Below are 27014 nucleotides of genomic sequence, written 5' to 3'. Positions count from 1 at the left end.
TTGTAAAATTAGTTTCCTGCTTAAGCAGATATTTCTGTAGTAATTGACACAAACCAGCCTCAGACAGGGAGGCAGAGGCAAGCTGGTTGTATGATTGATTCACCATGTTCTGTGGTTATTTCATGTTTATAGTAAAGAGAAGACTGTAACTGTAGGGCCAGATGCTCCACCTGTGTCCTCAGCTGAAGATGTGGCCTGAATAATTTATTAAGGTGCTGTCCTTTACATTCTCTTCAACGGGAGGTCTTGCCATAAAAGCATTAGAATTTTAAAACCTTCCTCTGATTTTACTTTGCTTTTGTTGAAACAGTGGAACACTATAGGCAATCCTAATAGTGGTACAGAACCAATTGCTACAGTGTGTATATTGCAAAATGGGAAAAATAACCATCCATTTGTAGCTATGTTCTCTCAAATGTATGCTAATTGCAGGTGTTAAAAGTGACTCATTTAGTGTTTTAAGGACACATAATGTGGTTGATTGGTCTGTGGGGTTTTTTTCCTCAAAGATTATAAATAGGCTCTTCTCCTGTCCCACATTACCTAGAGATAAGAAAATTGCATCATTAGATTGATCTCCAGGAACAGTTTCTCTTTGAAGAGATGAGTAGTTACCTCGTGTCAACCTGTGATCTCCCAAATACCACAAAGCTTGCTACTTTAAATACTGAATTTCAGACAACTGATATTCCCTTCTGTCTTACAGGACAGCTAATTCTCCTGATTTTCCCTGTGTTTTGTTTTCTGATTTTCCTTTTTGTGTAGAAATGTCTAAATATTATGAAAGGTCAGGTGGTTTCTGTCCAAGTAATGGATCACTTCAGGCTTTAAAAATGATGCCTGTTTATGGTCCTGCCATCTGCAGGAGCAGCAGCCTATCATAAAGTTACTGTATTGATCTGTCACTAGTGCTGTCTTGTCTGCCAAATGAAAAATGGCTTAAACTCATAACCTGGGCCAGCAGTTTTCTTATTGTAAGCCAGACAAAAATGCTATTGATCTTCTTTGCTGAAGTGTTCTTTTCACAGCTTGCCAGCATCAACATACTGTTGTCCTTACTCAGGGCTAATTAGCTAATAATTTAATGCCACTGAGACAGCAATCTCAGTTTGGTTTAGCAGCAAGGGAATATGCTGTAACTTCCGAAGTACGGGACCTTTTTAAAGCATGGTCATGATTGCAGTGCTTGTCTCAAGTTTTACACTCTCACTTCAAGTTTGATTTCCTCTGCACTAAAGAATAACAGTGTAGTTAGGTTGAGGTGTGCTGTCGCTTCAGGATTTATAGGAAGCAAAGCCCAGATGCAGTGCTGGTGTCTGTATTCTTGTATGGTGCTCTTGGTTATGCACTTGAGCTCTATGATTGCTCCTTGAGTGAAATCAAATAGTTCATTGAATTAATCGTGGGATCCCTGTGGTTCATGAGCTACAGACCAGATGGATTCAATCACGTCTGAGAAACAGCCAATTATACCTTTTTTTGACTAATTCATTTTGTTTTGTTGGGGTTTTTTGGTAAAACACCAACCAAACAAAAATTCCACTCCTAAATTGTTTAAATCAAAGTTTATATGATAGATCTTTCTTCCTAAGAAATAATCCTCTTAATCCTCCTACTGCTGTGGAGGCCAGAAGACTGCAAGGAAATTCAGGTTGGAAGCATGGGAAAGATCTCATCTGCTCACATATTTTGAGAAAAACTCATAGGAGTTTTCCACAAGTATTTTAGTATTTTTAATTCAAATATTTGGATAAGTAGGTGTATGAATGGAGTTTGCTTCTAGTCCTTAGCTGGGTATAGGATGCAATTGGTACATCTTCAGCTGGGGAATGTCTCCATGTCTTTCAGCCCATGTTTAATCTTGTGGGTGGTTCTCCTGGCTTGTCTCATTTTCTTGTGGTGGTGAAAGATACAGCCTGTACAGTGTTCCTTTTAGAATAAACAGTAATAAAAGCTTATGAAATATAATTATAAGCATTTTGCCAAAAAGAGAAGCAGACATCATCCAGTAGTTTTTAGCTGTTAGATGTTTTTTAAAATTTCTTGACCTGAAACAGGATCTGTAGTCTTTGCCCAGACAGTGTAGGCCATGTCTTAGTTTATATTTCAGAATCATGCATGATTCAAGTTGTATTTTTGTTTTCTGTTCCATATTGCTGAGCACAGTGTGAGGCAATGCACAGGAGGCGGAAGAAAACAGATGATCTCTAAGGGAAGTTATGCTTTACATTTCATACATTAATTTCTCTGGAGTGTGGGTACATATGTTAATTTTGTATATGAAAAAGGAGTTTAATCTATAAGGACACTTAAAATTTGCTTGAAGTAAGGCAACTTTTAATCTCTGAAAGCATCCCCAAAGTGCAATTAACTATTCTGATGTCCTGATGACTCAACAGATGCTTCTGTAAACTAGAACACATCTGTCAGATTACAGAACTGATATGCTGCTATATGTGATTTAAAATGACTGCCCATAAATGGTTGTATTGTGATAAATATCATATAGATGGCAAGGGTGTCCATCTTTTCAGTAGTTCTTTAATAACATTTCACAATGCACTGTCATTCTCTGAAGCTTGCTATAGTTGCATGAAATGTCAGACTCTTCCTTCGTATCTTTGTAAACTTGTTTGGGTTTTTCTGCATCTTCCCAACTCCTTTTTAATGCATGCAGGCTATTGAGTGGTATTTTTAATAAAACAGTAGAACTAAAGATTTTTCTAAGCCTTTCTGAAGCTTCCCAGTAGCCAATTCAACTGATTTTAAACTGCACTCCATCTGTCTAGCAAAGAAAGAAAATACATTAGTAGTCCGCACATGAGTAGCTTATTAGTTCATTTGGTGTGTGCAGTACAGTGATTCAAGACTGATCTAAAATATTCATCCACAATTACTGGCACAGCACAGTTCAAAGTGCTTCAAATCTGTGGGTTTGACTGAGAAATTTAAGGAAAATAGCTGCAAATTGATTCTGTATGTAATTAATGAAACATTTCATTCTTATGTAAATACTAAATGCTTGGCTGTTTTTTTCTCTTTTTTTTTTTTTTTTTTCCTTTCCTCTTACTGAGCTCCTCCTCCCTGACCTCCATTATATATTTGTTTGTTTTATAGGATGGTGGGTGGGCTGGCATGGGGGCATATTCTCTTGAGAGGAAGAATTAATAGCTGAGTCCTGTGACTCATTCACTGAGCAAACAGCTGTTCTCCCTCTAATTCACCCCTCCTCGGATGTCCATCCCACCCCCGGAGAGGAGCTGCCAGAAGGCAATGTTTGCCTCTGCCTCAGTTGTTGAAACTGTCCACTTCCTTGTAAAAAATACACTTTCCTTGACCGAAGCACCCCGTGTGCGTGTAAAGCAGAGGTGTGGATAAGAGCCCCTGGCCAGCTCTGCTGCAGGGAGCCTCCTCTCTGTTGGAGGGACACAGCAGATGGTCCGTGGCAGCCACATCTCCGAGTGTCTGAGCTTTTCCAGGGCTCACCTCTTATGGAGTAGTGGGTTTGTCTCGGCAGTGCCTGTTTGGAGCTAGGGCTGTGGATGATAGTGGCTTTAATATGGGTTAAAGGCTTTTGGTGTGTTGGAGAGAAAGGGCTTTTGAGGACAACAGAGAAGCGAGTGAATATTTGTGCAGATATAAGGAGTGAAGTCAGTGAGGCAGGACTGGGGTTTTGTTTAGAGTCTCTCCCTCCCTCTTTCAGTGTCACAGAAAATTAATTCGAGTTTTACAAATGCTATCAGTGGAAGAGTTTAAGAACAGCCTGCAGTAAAACTTAAAAGATCTTGAGGCAAACTTCAGTTTACTTTGAAATGACTGTCTTTCCAGCTCAGATGTCCACGCAGAACATGAATTGTGTAACGCTGCCTCTCCGAACTGCCGATGACCTCGGTTTTAGTGTGGGCAGCCTGGCAGGGCTTGGCATCAGGGAAGGCCCCTGCAGCCCTCCAGGGCACCAGAAAACCAGGATCCAGGGCTACCAGTTTGACAGCACTTGTGTAATGGCTTGTGTGATAGACAGCAAGGAGCACTGTCTGCTGCGACCAAATGACCTAAAGAGAAGCTGGGGGGAAGACTGCTTCTAGCTATTAAATCCCAAGATAAGACTCTTTCTCTGAGACATCTGTGCAATTATTCCTTTCAGAGCTTTTATTTCTGTGATGTTAATTTGCATTAAAGGCCTGGATCTCTGAAATTGTGTTTGCCTGCATCTTACGTGGGTCACGGTTTTGCAGCTTTCCCTGCCATTCGCTTCCCTGCCACCACAGCACCACTCACACAGGCAAAGCAGGCAATGCCCACCCCCCCACACACCACGTGCAAACAGGGGTTTGCATGTATGTGGTGTTTAATATTACAGAAGAGAGTGGTTAGGGTATAGTAGCATTCAGGGAGCTGATGTGAAGGCAGTAAAGAAAACGGGCGTGGTGGAGGATAGATTTGATCTTGTGTGAAATGCCGAACTTCACATTTAGAGAAACAGAATTTCACCCCTAGGTTTTGGCACACCTGCTGGGGACAGTGGCTAAAACCAACAAAATTGATGTTTGTAATTTTTAATTGATGAATTGACTGGCAGCAATATAGGATGTTAAATTACTTTTTTTTTCCGTCCCCACTCGTGAACTTGTTTTCTTTAATATGGGTCTTCAGCACAGCACTTGTACTGCTTTCTGTTCAAATACCTGTTTACTGGTGAGTTACATTCTGATTTAACTAAAAGCAGGGAAATGCCTTTCTCGTCTCCACTCCCATGAGTGGAAGTTAAAGGCAGGAATGGAAATTTGTATGTTTATCAAGTTTAAGAGGTTATTAGGCAGAGATGACAAAAAAAAATCTGCTCCTGATTTTACATTGCTGACCTTTTAGCTTTATTTCAGATCAGAGAATGTGGGAGAAGGAGATGGTTTATATGTTTTCTTTAGATACTTTAGTGAGAGCTCTCAGATATTGTTCCTTGGTTTTGAAAACGATTGCACTTAATTTTTAACTTCCTCTGTTTTAAGAAGTTAAACTGGAGGGGTTTTCACTTTGATCTGCTAAGGTCAGAGCCCTCTTTTATCATTGTTACTTGAGGCAAGTGTGCAAAGGAAAATTTTGGGGATTTCAGCTAAGCTCTGCAAAAGGGTTTTAGTAAATGGGGGATCCAGCTCAAAAATGCACAAGTTGGGGTGTATCTTTTACATGAAAAAAAACCTGTTTAAAAAGTACTTTTTTACTAAGAAAAAATGAAGAGTTTTTCCTTGTAAAACCTGGGCAAAAGACCCTGAAAGTGTTCTAAGGCTTTGTGGGTTTATGTTTGTTTGTTTTTAACGTTTTCTTTAAAAAACAGCTTTCCTCACTTTTGTGCTCCCTTTTTGCACATGTGCAGTGCTGTATACACAACCCTGTTCCATACTGCACTAGGGAGGAACACTTTCAGACCAAGACAAAGCAAAACTTGTTTATTAACAAAAGATGTTTAGTGTAGTGAAACAAAGTGAAAAAAATACACCACCACCAATACAAATGTAGTGGTTTAAGTTTCCTTCACCCCAGTACTTTTGTGCTTAATGTAGGTTTTTGGTTCCACTCCCCTCCCCTGCCCCCCAGCAAAAATAATGCACACATATTATGTGTAATTCTAAGCCCATTGCTCTGCTACTGTCCTTAAGTAGTAATGCTGGAAAGATTTAAAAAATATTCTGCTGCCAAATATATGACATTTATTATTCTCGGAGATGATGGCTTAATTTTTAGTATTCCTTGGTGGTTTATATCTTGACATTTCTTATGACCTACAATTAAAATTACTTTAGTGAAGTCTCAACTTATATCCAGATTGCTGAATGTGGTTGAGTGTCTCCAGGGAGAGCCCTGAACTGCTTGCTAAATCAATTTGTTCTTTTCTCAAAACAGATTAAATATGTTTTACCACGTTAAATTAAGAAATAAATAACCTCATATGACATGACTGCGACATGTAAAATTAAAAATGTGTTCTGTGCATTTTGAAGGGTGGTAATTTTGATGCCAATGCAGCGCTGATAGTATTCCACCAGAGAGAGCAAAGAATGGTTAAAAACAGGCATGTCTAATCCTGTCTTGCTGTTCTGCTAGTCTCGTTTGAGAATTAAGTTGATGGCACACTACTTGGGTGGGTGCTAACTGCTAGATGTGGCAATAATCTTCTTTAGCAGAGCCTGAGACGCTTTGCTTCCACTGCTTCACCTCCCTCGAGTTAGATTTTTTTTTTTATTATTATTTATTCATCTTACTCATGCCTACTGCTTTCTTTTCAGGTCAGTCTTCTCCCTATTCCTTTAGCAAGATTAGCTGCAGAACTTGCTTGTGACTTACCTGCACCCTTAGCCAATGCTTCAAGTATAATTTTAGTATGTTCCTCCTGCCTGTGGTTTATTTTGCATCCAACACACAGGAGAAGCAGAGGGAAATCTGTAGCTTCTGGTGCTCTGCAAATCTGCAGAGGATATAAAGGCAGCTGTACGCAGGGAGAGTCAGATGCACTGGCTATGCCAGAAGCAGCCTTTGTTCCTTCAAGCCACTTCCATGGTTGTGCTTGAGTGGATTATTGTTTAAGGCTCTGTACGTACAATAGGACTTAAAGAAAAGGGAAGGGGAAAATTTTTCTAAAATAGAACAAAACAAACTAAAAAAGTTGCTACGGAAGTAGATGGCAAATGGTCTCTAATAATGGGATTTTACAAGAGGTGTCCAATCTCCAGAACAATGGTTCAGTTTAAGCCAAGAGTAATAGTGCTTGTTATCCTATGCCTGTGAGTAGGCAACTCAGTCCTCTGCTCTAAAGGGATGCAGTCTGATGTGCTGCTGCCTGCTGCGGGCAGGGGAGGAGCCGGGACTACGATGGGCACTCGTGAAATGACAACAAATTGCAAACTTTAGTTGTTTTGGATTCACCTGCCCCAGCCTGATTTTTTCCTGTCTCTGGCTGGGCACTGTTAGGCTGGAGCAGGCGCTGGAGGAGGAGCAGCCTGGTGGGGGGCTCAGAGCTGCGCCTGGACTGACTCCCTTGCACACGGCCGGCACAGCAAATCTTTCTTATTTCAGCTCGGGCCAAAGCCACCTGCGTCAGGTTATAGTTTCACAAAGATGTGCTGAAGTGCCTGTTCTCCTAGTCCTGTTTCCCTGTTCCTGCTTAGACCCCTGATCCAGCCTGCTGACTCTCATGCAGCCCCTTAAATCTGGGGTGTGGGAGGGAGGTGGGGTGCAGCACTGCCCCAGGGACTTGAGGGTTTCCAGGGCTGTGGCAAGAGACATGGATAATAGCAATCTTGGAGTGGTGTTTTTAGGTGCACTGACTGGACCCATCTTAAATTCAGATACAGCCTGAAAAAGAGAGCAGGATTGGAAAAGTGGTTCTTTCAGTAATTAGATTTTTGTGGAACAGCTCAGGAGGACAACAAAGATGTTGTTGTGCTGAACTGGAGATTATGATACTGTGAACTGCTGCTGTTAGGCCTTACATAGGTAGGGTATGACACAACCCAGATGTTCCCTTCCATCTCAAAATAAGGAAATTGCAAATTCATGGCTTTCTACAGATGAGAAAAGGTGTACTCCAGTTATGTTTTGGTTTTTTTTAAATAATGTGAAATACAAGTGTGAGATGGATTTCATTTCTGTTTATGCAGAGAAAAAACTAAAGGTAACTTTTTTTTAAATTGGGAAAACTAATTGAGAAAATGGTGACAACAAGCAAAACTTTTGCTTCTACTCCAGTGAAAAAGAAGGGGGGAAAAAACACAAGCAAAATGGAAATACTAATTACTGTGATTCTCTTACTTTGCTCTACCCTGATAGCATTCTATCTAGCAGAGTGAGCCTGAGAAATCTCCCAGGAGGACTGGTTGCAGTAAGTGGGTGATACAGGAGCCACAGGTTAGACTAAGTGTCTGTGCTGTTCAGTGTGGGCAAGTTTCTCCATCGCAGCCCCCGATGGGAACCTGCTTCTGTTTTGGGAACAAACTGTATCAGGAAGAAATGGGATAGTGCAGGAGTGCTGGCCAAGGGTTTGCCTGGGACTTTGTGGGACCATGGGGAAGCCCCAGTAGGATGCAAGCAGGAGGCTGGCACTGGGGCTTGCTGTGGCAGGGAGGAGGATGTGTTATGTAGGATGTGTTATGTAGGTGAGGCACATGATGAGTTTCAGTGCAGCTTGGATGCTTCCTGTGACTTTCTTCTGCTTGTGTTTGGAAGGAGTGTTCATCCTGTCTGTTCCATCAGATGAATGCCTATGTTTTACAGCTATGTGACTGCTGCATTTTGGTGTGATGTGTTTGTGTGCTTTTTAGTTCTTGTTTTAATAAGGTTTATTGAGGACCAAGTCTAGGTGTCGCCAAAGCTGGAAGTTGTCAGTCAGAAGCTGCAGTTCTGCTTCCTTCCCCCCCCCGATCTTCCCAGCTTTACTTCCCTCCCTTATCCCATCTCTGCTCAGGGAAGGAGCACACAAACCTGCATTGACATTAGTCTCTCTCTGCCTCTCTTTTTCTGTGTCCAAAATCGTCACCTATTTTGCATTGCTTACTTCAACAACATTTTCTGTGTCTCTCTTATGAAACTAGCAGACTATCCCTTAGTCAGTGAGAATGGTGTCTGATGCTCGTCAGTCATACACTCGGTGTTGATTTTGTGTCGCTTCAGAATTTCAAAAAAGCCCAGGTTTCTAAAAACTCCTGAGTTGATAGAGAGCTACGATACCTAATAAGGACTGCATATAATACTTAAGCACTCTGTAGAAGTTTGTTAATGTTTTTGCATAGCAGAAGTATGCTTGCTGACCAGTAAGCTTATTTAGGAAGAGCAGCACTTCGTGTTCTTCACTTATGACCCAGTTACAGCCCTGGATAAATGAGAAGTTGGGATTGCTGACATGCTGTGGTTTTACAGGAATTTTGAGTTAGAACATATTCTGCAGTTCAAGGAGAGTAATGCTGGAACTTGAAAATGATTTGTCAAAGTAGGAAGATACCCTGAAGTGCACCTGCCTTATATATTTCCATAGGAAGATTGTACAACGTACTTCAAATGTCTATCTTTGCAGTATTTTTGTTTTCCAGGAATTTCTGTGTGGGTGTTTCCTATTTGCTATCTCTTCATTTTTGTCTGTACATAGAGGCCAAGTGATATTTTGTGTATGGAAACTGAATGTTTTGTTCTTGGTTACCCTTAGAAATTGATTTATTTACAGTTATTTAAGTCCAGCACAGGCTGAGTGCTGAGGTGTAGACAGTGAGATACCCTGGGGTCTCTTCTGCTTTTCTCAGAGGGTAAGGCTGAGGAAGAGAAACAGGGCTCCAGGAAGATCTATGATAGCCCAAAAAGATGTATAATAACTTGTCTCTCAAATCTGGCAGCCACCAGCTGGGGCCCGGATGTGATGAGAAAGCAGGGAAAGTTCTTTGTGCTTGACCCAAGTCTGTTGCAGTGATACAGCTGAGACTTGGGAGGTTTAAAGATGAACTGTTGTGTTACTTCCCTATTGGATGTCTTCCAGTTCCCCCTTAAAGTATTTCTTATATGCTTTGATTTTAAGACTTGTTGTAGTGCACAGTTTGCCTTGGGTGTTTCCCTTATGTATATTGACCTTTTCCATTGATTCGTCTTGGCAAAATCACTAAAAAATAGAGCACCACGTTAAAAGAAAAAAATGCTGCAACTATACCAGGCCAAAATTTGTGGGTTTGGTAGCAGAGACTGCAGGGGTGGGGGACATAGTCTGGGCTGCCCTTCAGGAATGCCCCAGACTGCAATGAGGGCACCCTTGGGGGTCTGCAGCCACCCCAGGCCAAAGAGAGGGTCTCCTTGAGGGAATGGGACCAGGGAAGGAGGAGTCCAGGCTGGGACAGGAGAAATGAAGTGAAGCAGCAAGGAGCAGCTGAAGGATGAATGAGAAGCAAAGAGGAGCAGACAGAAACCATTGCACACACAACCTGAGGCCTCCTGTGCTGCCTGTCGCCTCACCAAAGGCATTGGGCTGGGTCAGGCATGGCAGAAACAAGGCTAATAAAGCTAATAAAGCAGGGGGAGAAAAGGTGTTGGAGTCAAGTTGAGCCTTGGGAAGGTGAAGGAAGAGAGTTCCCCTCAGTCTTTGCTGAACTGCTTAGTCTCCTTTTTTTTTTCCCCTTCAGCTTCAGAAACAGTAACTAGCAGTGTGCTAACTGGCACTAAATACAGTAAAATCAAGTGAAATTCCATGAGTTGAGATTGTTTTGCCCACGATGTAGAGAGAACAGATTTGGGGGGTTCGTGTATTTCTTTTCCTATTTGAGTCTTCGGGGTTTACCTTTACAGCTTTGCTTTTGAACTTTGGAAGCCTAGAGACAAAATATATCCTTTAAAACAAACACGCAAAGAGCTGAAAGCTGGAATTTTTATGTGATGATGAGACTTTGGAGAGCTGGCTTTAGGAAAAATTCCTACTGCTGCAGGGGACACGATAAAATCACTGGAGTTGGCAGCCCTGCTATGTAGCCTCTCCTTCCTCCCCTCGGCTCCTGCAGCCCTCCTGGCCTGTGTTGGTCGTCTCCTTCACCGTATTGATTTTTACAGTGTAATCTGCACTGAGCACGAGTTTTGTCTGTTATGCTCTTGTAATGCAGCACATATGCATTACTATAGAAATAGCCTAATGCCGAGTGCCCGGGATTGCGAGCATCGAGCGGTTCGTAGCCAAAAAAGCATTTGGCCAAAAACCTGCGATTTTGTGCTCCCTCTGCTGGATCTGGAAGAGCAGGAAACCCTCCCAGCTGGAGCGCCACTGGCTCTGCTCCTTCCCCCATTCCCACCCCACAGCTCCCGGTCTGGTCATCGGTCGGTGCTTGGGGAAAGGGCTCAGTGATTCCCAGAGTCTGCTGGTGCAGCTGCACAACGGGCCGTGTACCAGGTGTGAATGTGGACAGGGGTGGAAATTGTGCGACATAAAAAGTAGTTGTGCCACAGTAAGGCCATGGTTTCAGACCTGGAAAGGTGGCTGAGGCCAGCCAGCTGTAAGGGCTTTCCAGTTGATGCCTCTTCCCTGCCCATCTATTCTCGTTTTCAGGTGTAGCTTCTTACCCGCAAACTTTGCCAGTGAGACTGTTTTGGGGATCTTCCTAGAAATAGGATGAGAGAAGGGATCGGGCTTTAATAAGAAGCTACTTTTATTTTTAGAAGCTGATTGCAGTTCCCAGGAGGACCCTGTGGAGTGTGCTGGCAGAGCTGTGGCTGGCATGGGGGCACAGGAGCAGGCTGGAGTGGTGGAGGGGACATGCTACAGCCCCTGAACAGGTTGTGTGGGGAAACCAGGGAGCAGATGCTGGTGGGGACAGTGCCAGTGTCCTTAGAATCAGCTTGGACCTGATTTGTGAAGGGGGTGGGTGGTCTGTGATGTGAATTCACAGAAATGTTAATGGATAACCCTTTCATTTTAAGAGATGCTTTATAAAACAAAGTAGGAATTGTGGTGCCAGTTTTACAGATGGGCAGAATAAAGCACAGAGGAGGGGGGCAAAGCTTTGGCTTCGTGTGCTGCAGCAGTGCAGTTTAAGCTGGTTTAAGCAGCCTCTGTTCCTCCCCTCTGCCATCATGGCTGTTCACTGCTGCCCTGTGCCTGCTCCCTGTGTTATGTTGGCACAGCTGTTTATGAGACAACATGCTGAAGGAAATTAGTTCCCTCAGTCCAACTAACCATGCAGCTGCACAAATGCAGTGTTGGAAGCAAGAGTCCAGGAGAGAGGAGTGAGAAGTAAAGTTTTAAGCATCCGAGTAAAAGCTATAGACTGGTTTGCCAAAGCCCCATCCAGTTACACCTGGAATAGTACCCAGCTCTTGAGGCAGGCAGAACAAAAGTTTATCCTTTGGAGGAACAAACTAAAACAACTAATTCCAACTTCATTAAAGACCAGTCTGCATTAGCTGAGAAAGTCATGTTAACACATACTAAATCTGAATCAATTAACATGTTTTTCCTGGCTTGTATAAGCAGAACAAAAGCACTGGGGAAAACTTCTAGATGAGAATAAATCCACGTTCTGGGCGAAAACATTCACAGTTCAATGAGGCCTTAAAAGCGAATCATTCACCCAGGGTGCCTGTCAATATGTAACTTCTGTAAAATTGCCTTTTGTTGTGAGACAAGAAAACCAGCAGAGTTCCTGTCTGAAGCAGACAGTCCCTTGGTGACACTGTATGTGATGGGGTGGGATGGCTGTTTCTAACTTAGGGTTTTCAGTCATGTTTTTATTCTTTGTGAATTATCATTGAACAAAATAAATATGACTGCAGAACACACACTGAATATGACTAACAAGTTATTTGTAATAACTTGAGGTTTTTCTTCTGCACTTTTTCAAGTCACCTGTGACTTCTGCATCATATGAGTTGTTATGAAAGTGTCTGCTCCTGTAGGTGGTCCTTGGGGAGGAACCTGAACTGGCTGCAAATTGTGTGCCTTTTTTTTTTTTCCAAAGTAGGGCTTGCTTTTTCATGTTTAATGGAAAATTCTTTCGCATGGAGGTTATTTGGAAGTTAGTCAAAAGAGAGGCAAAATGTAGTCATTGTGTTACTTTTATCAATATTTGCTGAGTTTTGGAGCCTGGTTAGTATAAGCCTGTAAGGACACCTTGTCTGCCTGCTGAAACAGCATGTAACAAAATATATACTGCCTGTAAACATTCCCCTGTCTCCCTTTGCAGTCTTTCTTTATAATTAAAAAGCATTTCCTAGAAGTCGCAGTGCTGTGCCAGTGTAATCCATAAACTTGCTTTGTTTTGCTACAGACAGGACGGTGGTTTTGAGGTATTTTGGTGTATTTTCTTAAGCAAAGTTTGGGGGTTGGTTTATTTTTTTTAATGGCACTTAGCTCACAAGAGTCAGAGAGTACCCTTTATAAAGAGGATAAAAGAGACTTCAGCATGACCTTTAACTGAAACAAAATTTAGCATTTGGCCCAGGAAATTTTGTTATAAACCTCAACAGAATTCTTATTATCTTTTTCTCATTTCATTGTTACAGGCATGAAAACCTGTAATACTTAAACTCCTGGACCAAATCTCAAAAGCTTGGGGGTGGCAGAGCTGGGCTGGAACCCCAACCCAACCTTAGATGTGGTCTTCCAGGCTTGGTCCTGGGACTCCTAAATGCTCTTCATTCATTTCAGGTCTGTTCACTGATCTACTTCAAATGTTGCCATGTTATACAGGAGAACAGAAGCATGATGTGTCTGTATTTTTATTGCAGGAAAATGGATCTTGTTATGTGAGGGCGTTGAGGAAACAGTCCCCAGCTACCGAGAGGAAGAAAGGCCAGTAGGAAATATTCAGGTAGGAAAGCTGTGTGTACCATCAGGGGGGTGAAAACACTTGTGGGGCTTCAGTCTTTTTACAGATGCTGTGTCGTGTTTTATGCTTGAATGGCTGATCTGGTCACTATCAGAGTTTATTTGTTGTTTTAAGAAGAAGCCCTGTTTGGTCAATTGATTGCAACAACAAAACGCTGCAAGCAAAGCCCTCAGCATAAACATTCCTTGGGCTATCCCTGGTACAGTATTGATCCTGATACAGAATACAAACAAATTACTCCTTGCATGAGCCATTCGAGCTATAAAACAGAGCAGTAATATGTTCTACTTGCTGCCAATAAATGTGTATTTATAATAAACAAAGCAGAAATCTCTGAGTAGAAATGAACAGTAGTTTCAATAATGCATTCAATATCTTATGTCCAGCTGTTGTACAGAATTAAAAAAAAAGCAGAGTGACCACTCTAGGATTTCTGTTTCCTCCCTCATTAAGAAAAATAATCTTTGCAGACTTGTTCTGTTGCTGCTTTTCCTTTGCTTTTAGGTTTTTATTTTTAATATTTTAAGTATTTTATAAAACCATAGGTAAGCTCATCTTTGCCTTATTTCCAGTGAAGTTCATTGCTTCTCAAGAATTTGGTCTACATCGAATTTTCTTGTGGACCAGCTACCTCTCCTTACACTGCTATGTGGGTCATTTCTACTTTCACTCCTTGTCACATCCCTGTGGCATTTCCTTATATTGGGAAGTAGTATTAAAGACACTTTGGTGTATTAGTAGTTGTTTTGAATGCAGCTGGAGTAAGGGAGGGTGTCTGTACCCTGTGACCATCAGCACTGAGGGTGCATGGATGATAACTAAACCCATTTCTGAAATGAAAAAAATTAATGATCATCAGAACATAGATTTTTTTTTTTTTTTTAAATCTGCTTTACCATGCTCATATAAGTCTCCTCATCCATATTTTCAGTGCTGCACTTTGATGAGTTACAGACAGTTGACCTCCAGGCATTTCTTGATGAACATTTCTGTCTGCTCTCAGCCTTGAAAAACTCAACCTTTTCAAGAGCTGTATGGGAGAAAAATGTGTAAGACTAATATTTATAGGCTGAAAGAGATGGGAGAGGAAAGACTAAAGTGTAAAACTTGCTTCCAGCAGAAATGCCATCCCTCTTTTACCTCTGATAATTAGAAGCATTTCTGACATGGCTGCAAAGCAAGTTAGTGGTGTGTGCCTGCCGTTTGCTGTGCGTTTGTACTGCAGGACTGTTTTCCTTCGTGTATGGTGATGCTTTCTTCTATTTTGTTTTCAGACAATCACAAATTTCATCTGATACTCTCGTATTACATTATGATTCATCCATGCTCTTACATTTTAAACAATCACTTCCAAGTACTTACACATGATTGTTTGTAAAAATACGAGGTTGTGATTCTAGTTTGCATTTTGAGTATTTTATTTTTTCATAATGTTTAACAGAACTTATTTGCATAAATCCTTTCATTAATAATTCTAACTGAAATAATCCTGGAAGACTAAAAGAAAGAGAGGTTTTAAGTTCCATAATTTTATATATAAAATCTTGATTATATTAAGAAATACTGCAGTACTGATTTTAACTCTAATAGTAGATTTATAGGACATTGCAAATAGTTTTTAGAGATGCCTTAGAAAGTATACGGTATTTATGTCCCCTAAATATAGGTCTATTGTGCTGCTCTTAGATAATAAGAAAATAATATGTGCAGGCATAGAAATGCAGCAAATAATTATCAAAAAGAAAACTCAGCACCAAACCCCACCACATCAAGAAATACACTGTTTTTAAAACTGTGTTCTTGAAAATTTCCTGGACATTTCCCAAGACTTGAATCCTGGTTTTCAAAAATAAAATAAAAATCACCTTTTTGATCTGTGAGGAAACTTGGGAAAGAAGTCCCTTGCTGTGCCTTTGGGTCATGTGGCCTCACTGCTGTAGAGCTGGAATGTTTGCCATGGTATTTCCGGAGGCTTCATAAACACACAGAAAGAACAGTGGAATTTAGGAGGATTTTAAAAAAAATTATTATATTCTCCCCCCCCCCTTTTTTTTTTGCAGGCTAAGTTCATTACACTTTAAATGTGGGGGTTTTTTAGGAGTTCAGAAGAGTTTTTATTTGATCAGTCCAGTGAATTTTAATAATTAATCTGTTTCTTAAAGAATAAAGTTAAATGATATTCAACAATTTTTTAATTGCTGATTTTGTCTAGAATTAGTTCTTACTAAATGTAACACCTGGCAACCTACATACTAAGCCTAACTCTGTTGTTTAGATGGTCTTCATGGTTTACTTTTGGCATGTGTCATTGTTAGTGGCATTCAGGAATCTGACTTGATAGCTGTCATCTTGCACGCTAGAGTAATGCAAACAGAAGATGGGCACTCAGAGGAGGTCACAGTGAAGAGCCATTTCCTAAGTCCTGCTGTGGTGTCGTAGAATCCCCAAGTCAAATCAGAAAAGCACAGAATTAGTTATGGCTCCTGGGATATGAGGGTTAAGATTATGCAAACCTCTTCTTTCTAGCTGTAGGAATAGCATGTGCTCCTTTTTAGGCTTTGCAAACACCAGCTCAGACTGGGATTATGAGGACCTCGGTGTGCCTGTAATGCCATGGATATGTTATGTCTTAGTGGCAAGGTGGGCTGAAGGGACCCTCCAGTCCCTTTTACACCCTGGGCTGCCAGAGATGCATCTTATCCTTCTCCCTTCCCCTTTCAGCCTAGCTGCCTGTTGAGCAAGGGCAGAGAACTGATCTGTTTTAAAAATAACCTGGCAAAAATGGGGAGGGAGGGGGAAGATGAATGGAATATTTTTAGGTTAACCAACTCCATTCTCTACACAGTACCATAAAGCTGTCCTAGCACTACTGGGGGAATAGGGAGAGGGTAGAGCAACAGGAGCTTGTTCCAGATTGCCCCTGTGAGAAATCACCCCAGCAATGTGGCTGCGTATTCCATGAGGCTGCTCAGGACACGGTCAGTGGGAGGTAAATAACCATCTCAAAATGGGCTTGTTGCTGAGTCAGACTGTTTATTGCATCAGAAGTTACAAGAAGGCAGCATAGCTTGTCTTAGAGCTTTCCTTTTAGTATGAAACAGTAGATTTCCCCCTCGCCATTCCCCCCTTCCCACACTCAGGCTCTGAATGGGCACACTGAGTTGGAGCCTTCGTAGATCTGGAATTGAGCAAGGGCTTGGGTTCTGCATTATTGTCAGGTCTTCTTTGCTTATCCTTCCTGTCCACTTCCAAACATTTTGAATGCTATCTTTAAGTGTGACTAGTTATTTAATGATATTCTCCTAGTCTGGAAGCGTATGAAGTGTAGAATCATTTACTTTAATAAAGGTCTATGTTTTGTTACAATCAATTATGTAATGTCTGATTGCCACAGTTGTCATATTGTCTGACTTCTGTGGGTACCCCACATACCTGTGTGGACACAGCAACACAAATGTTGGATAACAGAAGAAGGGAAAGAAGGAAGAGGAGCAAAATCATCAATTGAATAGCTGTCGAGGTGTTTAGGGTAGGAAGAGTACGACAAAGGCACGGTAGGAAGAAAGGGTGGAGGTTTGAGGAAGGGAAGTTGTCCCTCTGTTTTGCTGACAAAAATAGATATAAGAAAATATGGACATCTTACAGTCTAAAAGAAGATGGGAAGAACTGGTTGAGGTGGTTGTAGTGATAATTTTGGAAGTGCTTCCATGCTGTAGGGGCGGACAGGTACAGCAATTGCCATCTAGGCCACTGATGCTTGGGTCACTTCTGTTCGCATTTCTGCAATTTCAGATCTGTAAAGCTGAGCTCAGGCACACTTGGAATATGAAGGTAGCCAGCTGAACTGGTAGCATTCCCACTGTTTTCTGGATGCTCTGCTTCATTCATGTCAGTACTGGGGGGCAGGGGAATGGGGCATGGAAACTTCATTTGTTCCCCACTGCTCACCTGGTGATTATTGTTAGAAAACTCTTGGATCCTTTGACATAAATGACATTCTATGATCACTGGTCAGTCTTTTGCATTGGTCTGGCCTAGAGTAGTGGTACCTACTGGCCTGTAGCTAGAACAGTTGATTGAGAGGGAGTGGGATGAAGCTGAGAAGTTGTCCTGAAACTATTGGACTATAGTATGTGGGGAAAAACACAGTTTCAAAGATCAGCTTAAATATAAAGGCCCTGCAATTTTTTTAAGTTATCTTTTGTAAAAGTAAGCCATGACCCAAAGGTAAACTGTGTTTTAAGCTGAGCATTATCTGCTTGTATATGTGGGGAGTTTTTTCCAGGTGAGCACACAGATGTGTATAACTGAGTAAAATCTTAGTAACTTCTTGCTTGAGTTGTCTTTATAGTGTTGTACTTTTTAGTAAAATGTCTTTATGAGACAGTGCAAAGACTTTATAATTTTGTAATGATAATATGTATATCTGAATAATACTTTTCATACTATTTGGCTTTGCCCCTTGCCATCTAAGGGTTCCCAAGGCTTTATAAGGAAACTTGCTTAGGCAGACCAACAGGAGTCATGGTTGAAACTTGCTCTCAAAGCTCTGTGTTCCTAATGGCCTTTGACAGTGGCTGGGAAAGATGTCACTTCAGCAGAGTGAAAAGCAACCCAAATAAATTATATTTTTGATGAAGGCTTCTCTATCTGGATGAATTGATACTGGCAGGACAGTATTGGTCAAAAATAGAAGGTCCTTCTGCAGACACATTGCAGACTATCCTGGTTTTATTTTGTCTAAACAAAAAGCAGTGTACACATACTGAGTGTAAACAGGCCTTTCAGTCTGAGGTACTTCCTTTGGCAGATGGCTTCTGATTTTTTTATTTTTTTTCAAAGTAAGTATTGCTTTGAAGAGAGACCAAATAAAATCCATATTCAAGTATTCTGTTTATCATGTGACTTCATGGAAGATTGCTGTATCCTATACTAGACTTACTTTATGATGATATGGACAGGATTTTTATGGCCTTATAAAGGATGCTATCTTGCATTCCTCTCTGCAAAGAAGTATTTCCAAAAGAAATAATACGCAAATTGAATATTTATTTTTGTTCAATACAGAAGTATTCATAGCTAACTGGTAAATATTTTACTTCTCTACCCTCCCTTTTTTCCTTAATCTTGTTTAACTCCTCAGTGTTTTCTTCTGACTATTAGAAATATGTTCTTCTAGGGTATTTTAGATCAGCTGCTTTACAAGCCAAGAATTTGTATCTTTTCACTGAAAGCATGTGTAAGGAAAAGGACTGAATGGTTATTTGACTTACACAACTTGCACATATGTATATTGTATATTTTGGATATATTAGATGTGTGTGTAAATTGAGATCCTGTTTCAGAACAGTCTGTCAACGGTTGACAATTATATATGTATTTTTAAATGATTGACAAGTTTTAAATAAGGTTACATTAGCCTGCAATAATAACAGTATTGAGGATTTTAAGACATGTTTCCTACTGAATAGTGTTTAACTGAATTCCTCTATTTAATCTTATTGAAATTAGTAAGTTCAAGGTATAACTGTTTTTTCACACATTTTGTTAGGCCTTGATATTTCTGACAGCACAGCTTTCTTTTTCAGGCCTTCAAGTAGGAAAAGAGAAGGTTGTTTCCTTCTCCAGACAAAAGAACAGTGCAAGTGTAATCTCAGCTCTCAGTTTTTCTTTTGTCTATATCTCTTAACCTGGTATGATTAATTGGTCATGTTTTTAGAAATTTATGAAAGGATAGGGAAAAAGAGGAAAAACATTCCTTTGAAGCAAGTATCAGTGATTGAAATGCTGCCTTGAATCACAAAGATATGTACGACTGAGATCTGTGTTACCAGTGTGAAATGCCAGTAGGTGTATAGCCCAAACTGAGGGTCACGTGCAAGTATTTAAACTACTTGTACTCTGCTAAGAATGTATAGGATATATATCTGCACCACAGATCAAACTAAGGCTTTTCAAAGACAAGATTTTAAGCTAACAAGTAATGGAAAACATCCATGTATATGTAATGTAATCTAAAAATCTCAGAAGTCAAAATAAACCTAATTAATCTGCAGAATCTGAGTATGTGGAGTGTGTCTACCACATCTTGTGGGGTTCCTTCTCTCTGTTGCTTTTACCTGTCCCATACAGCAGAAAGCTCAAATAACTGAAAACTAAAAATACTCCTTTACAGTGGAGTGGGAGGAAAGAGAACACAGGCATGAACACCACCTTTCAGAGATGCTAAGTGTTTGCCACAGCAACAGTCTGTTGACAGAGAACTCAGCAAAATAATTATGTGTTTTCTTTTGTTGCCTTAGAACGGGACCCTTTAATAGAATTTTGTCTTGCCCATGTGCTCTCTTATTGGGTGGGCAGAAGCTCACTAACTTCTGTAGGTTGGTTGCTGCTAAATGTAGTCTAGCAATGACCATTTTATTACCGTCCTTTTAAATGTAAACATTCTCAGTTTCTTCAGGCGCTCTTCTTACAACATGGTTTCTTTTTCCCCTGATGATTTTCACTGCTACCATTTGATTTTTGTCTCATTTTGCTCTGAATCTGTAATTTTCTCTTACATACTATTGCCAACCACCAAACCATCACTGCTCCTTTAATACAAACTGTGGCATCAGAAGAGCATTGTTTTCTCAGGTCCCAATTTGATAACAGGTTTCCTTCCCTGAGCACATTCCTCTTTTGTACTGTTCAAATGTCCACCAAACAGAGTGGATTCTTGGTTGGTGGGATGGATGCCTGCCCGTGCAGAGTGTCTGTTTAACATCTACAGTATGGTAATGGGAGTGTTTTGGTCATTATTGCCCTGGACCTGATAGAAGCTGAGAAGCTAGAGATGGAATGCTCTTTATCAGTTTGTAGAGTCTTAGAGTCTTTGCTCTGCCTTTCCCTCACACTTTTGACCTTTCTGGTGCCTAAGATCTGTCTGGTGCCTTTTTTCTTATACTGCCTCTGAAGTTGTCACCTGGAGACTTCCCTTTCCCTCCATCTGCTCAGAATGCTCAGGTTATGTTGGTTTGCAGTCAGAGCATTTTGGAAGTTCAGGTAGAGGGAAATTAATAGTGCTTGCAGTAGAGGGATATACCCCAGGAGAAGGTGTACTTACACCAAGTCTCGTGGGCAGATACGAGCTTGAGCTGCTCATCTTCAGCTGCCCACGTTCTGTGTGGAGCCAAACCAGAAGCCCCATATCCATCGTTAGCATTGTGTTGAGCTCGAGCTAATAAGCTCGGTCTCTTGGCAGGATGTGTTAGATCAGGCTTACTGCTGTGCTAATTGTGCTTACACAGCTTCCAGTTTGGAGCTGGCTCATTTACAGCTGGCTTGGATGGTGGCCAAGAAGGCTCGCCTCTGCCTGCAGTGTGCCATGTAGACATACACACATCCAGCACTTGAACGTGTCTGTCAATAGCAGGAAATTATATTTGGGAGGGAGGGGAAAATCTTTGGCCTGGCTGCAAACATAAACAAGGACAATATTAATGAACGAGGAAGTAGGTAACAGTTTTAATAAGGAGAAGGTTTGATTATTCCAAATTTAGACTCATAGCCACAAGTTGTTTTCAGCCCCTGTGTTTGGCCCTGTCTTGTTCCTCATTTACCACTGGTTTTGTGGTGGTGTTTTTTTTCTTGTTACAGTATGCCTTGGGAACGTTTCCTGGATTTAAGAAACTTCATTGTAGAAGTGAGCAGCCTGGTATTTTAACTGGGAAACGCAATGTTAACGGCAAATATGGGCAAAATTTCAGAGGAGAGAAACTTGCTTTTATGATTAGCCCATGCACTGTTTTTTGTCTTCCCTTACTTCATCTGTTAGTAAGTTAGTTTGTCCATTAACTATAATAAAGTGTCAAGGACTGGCCCACCTTAGTGTTGAAATTTTGTAGTTTCCTAAAGGTACTGGATACTCACTAGTAACAGGAATTATACAGGAAGAAGAAACCCAGAGCTGTAAAAAGTTCAAGTTTGTTTATTTAGGTTTGAAAAACTAGAGCTCGGAATTACTTGAAAGCCACATCCTCAACTGGCATAGATCAGTTTCATCAGTTACCAGCAGTTGTGTTATTTACTTCAGCAAGAATTCATCCCCTCAATTATTAAGAAATCTTCTGTCTGTGGAGGAGGGTGGTGGTGGATGGGAACATATGAATGTGTATTATATAAATATAGAGAAAACTGGGTTAGTCCATTTATTGTGAAATAAGAAAAGGATTAATCAGCCACATCACTATGAGCTCTCTTAATATTTGAGCCCATTTTCCTCAAATTATTTTTTTAGTCACAAACATCCATGCATCGCTGCATTAACTTGCTTGACAGTTTAGAGGCCACTTTTCCTTTTGAGCAAGCCTCAAAGAGACAGTAACAACCTTCTAGTTCTAAAATCACTGTTATTAAAACAACCAGGGGAATGTATCTCTGCAAAGACAGAACTGAATAATGATTTAGCTCCCAGAATTAATTTGAAATTTCAGCAGCACTAAGTAATATTTTAGTGGCAGTATAATCCTGTACATTACATATTAAGTCTGCAGACTGCACTACCAGAGGAAGAACCCCGCAGTATTTAAATGACACTGTAACACCAAGGTATTATATTCAGGTCATTAGGGGGCATTTTACAGGATTGAAGTTATCTGGCAGAATGTCAAGGGTGAATCATATAATCTCTGTTTCTTTGCCTCTCCAAATATGTAGATTAAGGGTTTAAAAAAAATAAATTACACCTGCTTCACCAGTGTTCCTTCTCTGCCCACTGTATCACCTGTGAACCACTTGCACGGTCAACAACCAGAGAGGAAGGGAAGGGGAGCAATAGATATAGATGGCTCAAATAGCAGGTGATGTAAGTGGAGAAAGCAGTGTACTGAGGGTTGTGTTGTTTTTTTTTTCTCTGTGATTCAGAGCAATTGATAGATAAGCATAAACCAAAGTATTTGGCTTTTGTGGCAGGTGTCAGTGGTGTCATCCAGAATGATGAAAAATGATGAGTCCCAAGATGAGTGTTTTCCAGAGCAGATCCCTAACACTAACCTTATGAAGAAGCAGGGACACACTTGCAATTGAATGTACCAAGGCAGATGGATGTCTCTCTCCCTTTTGTGCCTTAGAAATTCCTTCTAAATTCATATGTGTGGCCCATCATAATGATTTTGATACCTCTTTTCAAATGTACTCATCGTTCAGACAGCTCTGGTTGAATTTAGAGAGAGAGATTAGGCTGTGAAAAGCATGTGTTCTCAGCAGCTCATTGCTGCCTCTGGCAGAAGTTGCTGCCATTCAAATCTGCTAGCTAGATAGTTCACATGATTATTCTGTGCACCATTAGAGACAAACTGAGCTGGGTTAGTTTAAACATGTAAATAGCTTTAGATCGTTCTTTCTGCAAGAAACATATAATCATCACAGAAGTAGCCTAGCTGACTGATAGGCAGCAAATTTCACCATGAGAGTCTTTCCCTTGTCTTTGGGTTGATGCAAACATTTGTTGAAAATAAAAACAATAAAAATGGATCACTGGAGGCAAGTGGAATTTAAATGATGTCTAACTTCGGGGGGTGGGAATGGCGATGGTGACATGCTAGTTGGTCAGGGGTTGATTAGCGCTTTTCAACCAACAAAGTGGCCATCATAAAAACAGGACACATGGTTGTGATCTTTCTGTGCTCAAAAGTGGTCAAGGGAGGGACCCCCAAGAACAGTCTGCATATTTGAAGAGTTTGTTTTCCTCTAGTCTAGAATATGGACCAATTTGTCACAGGGTAATACCTGTTTTCTTCTTGCTGCACTCCATGTGATGGGAAATATTAGAAAAGTCTCGGGGGCAAGAGGTGTGCTTGCTGCTGCATAGCAGTGCTTGCAAGGTGTGCTGAGGATACCGGAAATTATCTTTACAGGTCTTTCCAAAAATAGCCTTAACATCTTACTAGGGAATGGTGCAAGACTTATATTTGTAGAGAAGCGTTGGGAATGGGAGATTTGCCTTACTTGGCAGACCTGCTGCTATAGGAGGCTTTGGGGCAGATCTGCAGGTGAAATATGGCTATGGACAACAGGTTCATAAACAAACATGAAGGGAAGCTTATATTCCTACTGACATCTGACTGTGGCTGCTGAGGAGTAAAGGCAATAAACTACAGATAATAGCTGGGCTCATGTACCCTGCCTGCATCATATCTTCTGCTCAGATACTGAGTTAGATGGATGACTGGATTAACCCAGTATAGCATGTCTTCTGTTTCTATTGCTTTCACATATATAACAATACTTCAAACATTATTCACACTGTATTTTAAGTTACTTCAATACTCCTCACTCTGCTTTCTTCATTTTTACATAAGAGAAGGCTAAACTGAGAAAAGACTAAACCTTTATTTTCATATATATAGACTACTTTCACTGAGGATAAAGTTTCTGTTTAGATTTTGAGGACTGTTCTCTCCTGATCTTGATGTTGCTTTGATTGTCTCCAGATTTGTTTTAAAATGTACAGCAGGAAGCCAGTTCTGTCCCACCATTTCTACCATTTCTGTCCCACCATTTTTTCAAGCTAAAGGCAGTGGGCTTTCCTGAAAAATGTCCATAGACAAAGAACTCTCCAGAGCATGTCTCTTCTGATCTGTGTAGTTAGCAATTACTCCTATGAGCTGTCATTTTACAGTAAAAATATAAAATGTAAAATATTGATTACATATGTAAGTACAAGAAATGTACATCTGTATACTAGCTCTCCAGAAGCTTGTTGATAAAAATAGATTACAGTCACATTTTCCCTCCTAATGTGGCACAACAAGTAATAGTTTTGTTCTCGAGGAAGTATGTATGAACCCATAAAGCTATGAGCTTGTGAAGAGAGCTTTATTCCAGCTATTTTGTTGAACAAAGTAATGTTGGAATTTTTCCTAAATAAGGGATATGTGCTTGTTATCATGGTGCAGCCTTGAGCCAGTACCGTGAAGTTTAGGATGAGAGAGATCTTTGTATATCAAATATACCAGGTATTCACTATAGTTTATGCATACTAGCAATACACAGTGGCCTGACACTTGTGTTACTACGCCACTTGTACTGCCTTTTCAGTGTATTTGCTGATGCTGCAACACTTTTTGTACCAAGTTTTAGATAATTCAGCGTCTGCTTTTCTCAACTGAAATAATTGTGCTGCTCTCACTGGTGGTACACTGCTAAAGCCTGTTTTCCTTCCAGCTCACTGAAGGCAGACATCTGGAGTACAGTCTTCACTGTCCTTGGCCATTCCATCTGTTGTGACTTCCTTTGATTGCTATCAGTTTAAAGCGTTGCCAGCTATGGTTTTGATCCAGAAACTTGCCAACCTGGACCTCTAGCTTCTTATAGGGACTGGTCAGGAAAATAGGAAGATTGTAGGGCAAACCACATTATTTCATGAGATGATGTGTATATAATAAGCTCTGAATAATTACACAATAAAGTAATCATCCAGCAAATTATTATGCTCCTCAGTAGGGAACCTCAGTAATAGGTCTGGCAAAAATAGAACTTTTCTTTTAAGTCATTGTCAAAGTATTTTTAAGTATTAGCAGTGTTTATTTAAAGTTGAACTGATACCAGGTTCGCTTTCCAGTCCTTTGTAGAATGAAAATCCTTTGCTCAGAATGAATCCTAATGATGAATTGAAGGTAATTTAGAAATAGGGTTTGCAGTGGAGTTTCATTTCCATGTTTATTCCCTTCATCCACAGTGTGGTGCAGGATTGTAGATGTTAGTTTCAAATAATATCTTATTAAAGACTTTGAGTAACAATTAACTACCTGGTTCTTCAATATTTTGGGTGCAAGCCACCAGAATATTTGTGGATGTGATGCTGCTCTCTGATGGAGATCCTGTACTTTGCAGTATGGCTGCTTTCTTACTTTTGGAAGCTTGCATTGGGTTCTTTTCTGGGCAACGTGCGTGCACACATAGACACACAAAGCACATTACCTGACTGAAGCTTCAGGCTAAATGTGTGAGCCCAAGTGTCATACATATAATGCCCTTCGTATGAAATGTGAAGTAATGGCTCAAGTGTAGAAGCTGTGTGTATGTTTATGAAACGTGAAGGACAGGCACAGCCTGTGATTTCCAGTGTCTTATGAAAAAGCGTGTGTGGTAAGTCCATGCTGTCTTCAAAACAAACTTTTCATGTTCTTGAACTTTAAAAGTGGTGTGAATGACAGAATACCTTAAATACCTCCACATGTGTTTATATTTAGTAGGTGTAAAAGCACTTTCACGAAGGTAACTTACTGCAAAGGAGAAACATCTGCTGAATTAATTTTCATGAAGTGGTTCTTTTACGTTTCTGTGTTGTGAGACCTCCTAGCCAAGAGGGGAAGAAACATATAGGTATCTTTTAAATAAGTTAAACAAGTGAATTATGGGTGAATAAATATGTGTGACAAAGAGATAATATAAGGAGAGCAAAAAGTGTTCATACACAAAGAACAGTGGATGGTGCCTACCTCTCCATCACGATCCCAAATGCTAGAAAAATCAAAGGCTTCATTCTTACTGGAGAGACTGAAAGAAGGTCGAGTTCAAAAATAGCTCTAGGTCAAAAAGGAGGGAGGAGAGAGAGACAGTGTAGTTACTGAGATGAGTAACTTCAGATAACGTTTGAGTGTCTGTGATGTCATAGAGAGAACTGCTGCTTAGGAAGAGACCTGCCTTAGCTTATATTTTCAGTACAGAAACACATGATAGCACTACCAGAAATGTGCTGCTCCGGGTGCAGGTTGTCATTATACCCTATTTACTGGTTTCTATTGATTCTTCTTTTCTGTGTGTGTGATGCTGGGACTTGTGAGGCCACATGCCTTGGTTGTCTTGTGGCAATACGCCAAGCCATTCTATAAATCCTTCTTCATGAATTATGGAGAAAAAAACCTGTGCTAGACTTTTAGGAGGACAGTGAAGGCTCTTGTGTAATTTAACCCTTATTCTTGTCCTCAGCTGTGCCCTCACTTACACAACTCTAAATTGACATGAATGTTGAATGTATGCTCTAGTCCTTATCATCACTGTATCACCTTGAAGTCATGACTGAACTTTTTTTTGTTATGTAAGGATACAAGAGTTTTCAAGTCAAACTACAGAAAACTGAAGTCAAAACACCTTTTTCTAAGAAAAAGGTTTGGTTTTGGTTTGAAAATATTGCTATCTCATATTACTGTGAATATTTACACTCTTTGAACCTTACCAATTTTCTTACCCTAGGAATGAAAGCTGAGTAAGAACCTGGGTAACTTGTAAGAAATGCTTGTCTTAGAGATAAATGTCAGTATGGCAGCTTTTAGGACTAGATGTTATGTAAGGATTTGTATTTTTTTCTTTTGTAGAACCTGACCAGCTAGGAAACCTCTAGTTCCAACTGTACCTTACTATTACACTGTTCAACTCTGATCTGCAAAGCCTCTAGTGGGAGTAAAAGAGTAATTTGATTTCTAGACCATTATTTTTGCGTCCCTCAGCTCTGCTTGCCAGAAAGAATGCTAGTTCAGTAGCACCAAGTCTATTTGGAGGCCAGTAACTGGCGGTGTACCCCAGGGCTCAAAACTGGTTTTAATCACAGTTACAGAATATGCTGAATTGGAAGGGACCCACAAGGATCATTGAGTCCAACTACTGGCCCTGCACAGGACCATCCCCAAGAGTCAC

General features: G+C 40.6%; 1 protein-coding gene across 5 annotated transcripts in view; it reads left to right on the top strand.

Annotated features, from left to right (window-relative positions):
- The window catches only part of ZMIZ1 (zinc finger MIZ-type containing 1), a 348247-nt gene that overhangs the window by 106728 nt on the left and 214505 nt on the right, over nucleotides 1-27014 (top strand). For all 5 annotated transcript variants that reach the window (XM_027720707.2, XM_039380994.1, XM_027720705.2 and 2 more), the window contains exon 3: nucleotides 13237-13319. The gene's annotated coding sequence lies outside the window, so the exon portion shown is untranslated. The remainder of the gene's footprint in view (nucleotides 1-13236; nucleotides 13320-27014) is intronic.

This window comes from Pipra filicauda, unplaced genomic scaffold (genome assembly GCF_003945595.2).
Source record: "Pipra filicauda isolate LSUMZ 115617 unplaced genomic scaffold, ASM394559v2 scaffold210_size2929891_pilon, whole genome shotgun sequence".
Lineage (NCBI taxonomy): Eukaryota > Metazoa > Chordata > Aves > Passeriformes > Pipridae > Pipra > Pipra filicauda.
Note: the sequence above shows the minus strand (reverse complement) of the source record. Positions and strands in the feature narration are given on the sequence as shown.